Source organism: Myodes glareolus, chromosome 9 (assembly GCF_982192425.1).
Source record: "Myodes glareolus chromosome 9, mMyoGla1.1, whole genome shotgun sequence".
NCBI classification, from domain to species: Eukaryota; Metazoa; Chordata; class Mammalia; order Rodentia; family Cricetidae; genus Myodes; species Myodes glareolus.
The window spans coordinates 78,008,245-78,014,775 of NC_142034.1; positions in this window are offsets into that span (position 1 = coordinate 78,008,245).

Sequence of the window (6,531 nt, forward strand, 5' to 3'; positions counted from 1 at the left end):
TTCCACCACGGTTCAGTAACACCAGGTCGGAAGAGTTTCACCAGGATCTAGTGGTCAGCTTTGGCATAAGAAAACTGGGGAGCACTGAGAAGCCAGAAGGATGGAGATCCTTGTGCGTTTGAAGCTAGCCTGGTCCATATAGAGAGTTAGCCTAGCCTATTTAGAGAGTTTGATATAGTAAGACCCTATCTACAAAGAGAGAGAGATAGAGACAGAGACAGAGAGATAGAGAGTGAAGGAAGGAAGGAATGTTCCATCCCTAGTAGATAAACAGGATGAAATAAAAAGATTTTTAGTTTAAAGGTCTATATTATTTTAACTATCTTTTATCTTTTAAAAATGTATTATATCAATATGAGTAGGGAGGGATGAGTGTATGGACGTGCACCGTGTGTATGGATGAGCCCACAGGCACCGAGACAGGGACTTGAATCCTGTAGAACTGTAGATAAATGGGATGAGTTATCCTGTGGGTGCCCAGAACCTAACAAGCATCCTCTACAAGGGCAGGAAGTACTCCTAACCATGGAGCCGTCTCTCCGGCTTAAAGTTCTATCTGTACGTACCACTTGAGTATTTGAGAAGAGTCACCAATGCATTAATACGTGTTAAATGGAGGCTTTACTTTCGTATTATTTTCATTTCCCTGTGAATGTGCAAGTGTGTGTTTGTGCTGGGATGCGTACATGAACACACAGGACAGAAGAGGGTGTCTGGTGTCCCCTTCTTTTTCTCGGCCTTGTCCAATGAGTCGGGATCTCTCCCTGAATCTGGACCTCATGTTTTCTCAGTAAACTGGAAGCCTTAAGACTAGAATTACCCTCTGTTTCCCTTCCCCCATTTCAGGGCTGAGAGTCAGGTGCTCTTGGGGTGGTGTCTCCTTAGCAGTTTTGCCTCCATGATTACACAGCAAGTACTTCTAACTGCTGAGCCATGTCTCAAGCCCTATCATCTGTTTCTTTTTAATATGTGTAGTGGAAAATTAAAACTGCTTACGTAGCCCTCATTGAATTAGTAGCAGACAGTGCCGGTCAAGAAGTACAAAGCTGATCTCTCCTGGGAAGTCTGGGAATGCTCAATGAAGAGAGAATGAGGAAAGTCCAGTGTTTAATTTAGACTCTATTTGTGTTAGTGCAGCCTGGCTGGAGTTTTGTTTATTTGTTTGGAGATGAGGTTTCATGTAACCCAGGAGTCTCAAGTCTCTGTAGCCGAGCCTGGTCTTAGACTCTCCATCCACTCTAGTTCCGGGCTACCAGAGTCCATGTTGTCTTTTCTTCTGTATGTCTTATTTTTTAGTATTTCAGAGTAAATGAGCATATCTTTACAAGCTATCTATTTACTTAATTTATTTATTTATAAAACTGACCTATACCCCCACCCTTGTCTTTGGTTTTGGTTTTTTGGGACAGGGTCTTGTTATGTAGACCAGGCTGACAGCACATTAACAATCTCTCTGCTCAGTACTGGATTTTCACTCACGAGTTGGCATTTCATACCCAACTAAAGTATTCACACTTGAGGAACCAATCCAAGGACCCCACACCCACACTTGGGAACAGGGCTCAGTTAACAGTATTATGCCAGTTTCTTTGGTTTGCTCAAGGTTCCATGGTGTGTACACGGGATGGTAGAACACGGGTGGAAACGGGATGATTACAGAGACACTTGTGATTTGGCCTCAGATTCAAATCAGGATAAAAAGTCAAATAACGGTAATAAGGAAATAAACAATCCAAGGAGATCTGTATCTTCCAAGAATACTGGAAGCAGTTAGCTCCAGCAGGCTGCCCTGCCCAGAGAGTCCCTGTGACAGCCTGATTGGAAAGGAGCAGCTAGAAGGATGTGGATGTCAGGGTCACAGTCTTTACCTGAACTTCTAGGATGGTGATGGTGAGGCTGCTGCATGTGTATTGGGAATTCTTAGCCTGGGGAGGATGGTTGATGTCATTGTTGGAAGAACAGTGAAAACTGCCGAGAATTCCCTGAGGCCTGGAGCAGACAGGCCTTGAAGCCCCTCACCCTCAGCACTGCCTTCCCTCTACCACAGCTCAGCCAACAGCAGGTCAGGAGAGTTTGGCTAGGATCTCATGGTCAACTTTGGCATAAGGGAATTTTCTCCAGTCCAGCAGAGGTGCTGAAGCACAAATCTATTTTAGAACAATCATGTAGGAAACAGTCTTCCCAGAACTGCCCAGTTCCTTTTACTTTTTTGTTTGTTTATTTTTGTTTTTTGAGACAGGGTTTCTCTGTGTGGCTTTTGGAGCCTGTCCTGGAACTCGCTCGGTAGAACAGGCTGGCCTCAAAGTCACATAGATCTGCCTGACTCTTTTTACTTTTAACTGAAGAGCTTTCTGTGCCAGCTCAGCTTACAGCTGAGCAGTGGAGGCATCAGTATATCACAGATGGCAGGAGGGAGATACAGAGATGATCATAACAAGGATGGTTGTAACAACACACGTTTGGCAGCATGCTAAATGTCTACCAGTGGGAAGCTAGGTAATAAATGTGATGCAGTCACGATATAAGCCATGAGCCTGATTAATCGTCTGGGTACAGAATTCCAGAAGTCACAAGGCCACTGAGAAAATCAAGTGCAGGTTCATGCACACAGTAGGCTTCTGTGTGTGCACAGTAGGCATCTGTGTGTGTACACAATGTCAGGCAACAGCAGTGTGTGGAGAACTTTTTAATGTTTGGACTCAAGGTGGGCAGCATGAACTGGGAAGAGTGTGGAAAGGGAGTCATGTTTTCAAGCACATTTGATATGACTGACTGCTTTCCTACATAGATGTGTACATATAAATGTATTGAAAGGAACTAATGTTGAACATTAAAGCGACCCCAGTAGTTCGAAATGTACCGGCTTCTTATTTGTCAAGGTTTTTGTTCACTGTATTGTGGTGATTCGGTTACCTATTCCATGGTAATGAACAGACAACTAGCTTAGATCCCTGATCAAAAGAGGCAACAATGGCCATTTTTTTTTCTAAGTATTGGCTCTACCTTTTATTTTCAAAGAGCTGTTGACGCTTATTCTCTTTGAAAACCAAGATTCTGCAACTGGGGAGTGAGGAGTCAGGGACACACAGCACATGGGAACTGAGAGACATGCAGGTTCTCATGTTCCTTCTCAGGTCAATGGAGGCAGGCACTTTAGGGAATGAGCAGAGTTTGCCCATTCTGGCCTCAAACTCACTGCATTTCTGCCACAGACTCCTCAGTACAGGGATTAAATGCAGTCATCACTTTCTGGACTGCTAATTTATATTTTGAGAGATGGTGTTATCACTCAGGCTGGCCTGGAACTTGCTCTGTAGTTCAGTCTGGTCTCTAGTTTGGGATCTTCCTGTCTCCACCTGCCAAGCTCCATAATTAGAGGCATGGGCAATCATAGTAAGTGTCTGAACAGACTCTCTGCTTCCTCTGCCGACAGAGAATCATTGGTACCGTCAATCCTCCTCCCAACAGGACAGCCAGAGCACCCTCTTTAATTCTATGATGCATTACCAACAGAAATGGACCCACCCCCTCACCGTCTCGCCCTCCTCCCCTCTCTGTGTAGGGTCTTTGGAAGATGGAGTTATAGTCAGGTCGGTAAGAATGCGTATCTGCCCTGCGACTACACTCTATCTGCCCCTAGGACTCCTGTGCCTGTGTGCTGGGGCAAGGGACCCTGTCCTTGGTCACGGTGTGTCAATTGAGTGCTTGGCACTGATGAAAGAAATGTGACATATCAGAAATCCAGAAGATACCAGCTAAAGGGGAATTTCCTCAAAGGAGATGTGTCCCTGACCATAGAGAATGTGACTCTAGCTGACCGTGGAACCTATGCTGCTGGGTACAATTCTCTGGTACAGGGAATGATTTAATAAAAAATTAGACCTGGAACTAGTCATTAGACAAAATGAGTAGACCCTTCCCGTGTTCTCCTTGTCCATAAGAATCACCTGTGGGTCATGATATCATAATAAATACATGGATTATTATCACTTCTGACTTCCCTAGCTACAGTCCTGGGGGTGGCATGGGAAGGCCTAGGATGAAGAAGCTCACCTGTAAAGGCCAAGGATGTACCTTCCATGTACTTGCAAACTCAAGGACGTAGTCTAGAGAAGGGGACAGAAGGCCTAGACCAGAGAGAGGTTCAAGACCCAGTCTTATCATAAGGTCACATGGGGAATGTCATAGCAAGAAGTGCTCAGGCCCTGCCTCCAAACAGAAGCATCATCATCTCTGTAGTTACAGCTGAGTTCTCCTTTTCCACATCTCCTCCTCAGGTGCAGACAGCACTGGGAACCCCTGGGTTGTATAAGTTTGTGGTGGGTGGGTATTTATGCATGCTCTATTGTTTGAAGACTTACAGCACATGGGCTAGCAATGTGATTCAGAGGTAGACTGCTGACCTCACATGTCAGAGACTAGGATTGAAGGTGTGTACCACATTGCCTGGCCAACCACCCTTTTTTGATCACATTGGGATGAGGAAAAATACTTTGTGTTAGATTTCTAGTAGGCAGACTTTTCTTTCCTGCCAGCCGATCCCCAAATAACCACACAGACACTTAATTATAAACACTCAGCCGATAGCTTAAGTTTGTTTTTAGCTAGTTCGTATAACCTAAGTTAATCAATTTCCATTAATCTATGTACTGTCCCGAGAATGATTTATCTCATGTACGTACTTCCCATCTTGCTCACTGTGTCTCATGGCATCTCCTCAGGTTCCTCCCTTCTTCCCAGTATCCTCCTAGCTTGGCTCTTCTGCCCAATCTCTTCTTGCCCAGCTATAGGCCAGTCATCTTTATATTAACCAGTGAGAGTCGTGCATGTTTACAGTGTACAGAGACTGTTCCACAGCAATTTCTCATTAGTCCTTTCCCTTCTCTGGGTCTCTGGTTCTTCTTCCATCCAAGGGCGACCACCCAAACCTCTGGATTTTCTGTTTCAGAAAAATAGTTCTTGCTTCAAAATAATTTTGGATATCCTCAGTTTTACCATGTAAGATTTGGACATCATTTCATTTAAGAAGATAGTCAATTATCCATGTCTTCCTGTGTGGGAATCTCCCTAGAATAAGCACTTGAGCACCAAGAACGAGAAGACAGGATACAGCACTGATGAACCAAAGCCTGCCTGGCTCCCAAAAGGCTTCAAGGCTGGGTCCAGTTGGAATTTTCATTTTATCTACTTTTCTTCTATCGAAAATAGTCTTTTCCATACAACCTACTCTGATTACTGTCCCCCTCCCCAAACTCCTTCAGATTCTCCCCATTTCCCCTCCAGTCCAAATCCACACCATTTCTTTCTCGTTAGAGAACAACTACACATTTAAAGAACAACAATAAAATAATACAAACTGGGCAGTCAAGCAAGCAATTTACAAAAGCATTTACAAAAGAATTTACAAAAGCACATGTGCCAGTCAGCAGTTAAGGTCACTGTCAAGGTCCATGACCCATTGCTTCAGCTTTCCCTCCAGACCGTTCTGTGGCAGGTAACAAGTGAAGTCATTCTTGACAAATAGTACAAACGGTGCTTTAGGTAAATCACTAAATAAATCCATCGGCATTTAACCATTGGTCTTTTCTACCTTAATCTACTTTATTCTTTAAAATTTTAAGTTTATTACACTTTAGTTATTTACCATGCACACACATACATTGTATGTGTGTGCATGGATGTGCGTGTATGTATGGATGTATGTGCAGGTGTGTGTGTGTGTGTGTGTCTGTGTGTGTCTGTGTGTGTGTGTGTACACAGTTTCAATGGAGAATATGTGGAGATAAGAGGACAACTACGGGGAGCCAGCACTCAGGAGGCAGAAAACTTATATAGAAATTATTACTGCCTTGAAAAGCAGATCTTACCAACAAACTGTCAATGAAGATATCAATACTACAGCTCTGTGAACTCTTAGCAAAAGCAAATATTTGATTGATTTGACAAACTGATTCACTATGAAAACTCGTTGCCTTTCTGAAATAAATTAGATAAAATTTATTTATGATCTGGAGACAATTATAAATTTGTAACTCTGATTGAAACCAATGGTAGCCTCATACGCTGTTGCACCTAGCATAGGACTTCTCTCAGGCAGAGCCTGTGTCCTGCTTCCCCCTTCCCCTTCATCTCTGCATTGCCTTCTTCCAGCGCCTGATTCAGAGCTCAGTGGTGAGAATAGGAGCACTGGGTATCGAGTCAGCCTGTGGGGAAACAGCACTGATGACCTCAGTCCCTTGGTCCACTGTTTTCTTCCCTGGTCCATTCTCACCGTGGTAACCTCTCCTGACATAAAACACCCATCCTTATCCTAAGATTAAGCATATAACAATGCATCATATTTTATATGTCATGAGCCATTAAAAAGCATGCAGACTTTTAGGCTCCTTTCTGTTTATGTGACATAGAAATTAAAACCTGTACTTCCCATGACTTACGCCCTTTTGGAAAAAGTGAGGAAAATAACTTTTTGAATTACAATAAAATAAATAAAACATAATTACGAAGTACTTTTAAATTAAGTTTTGCCTT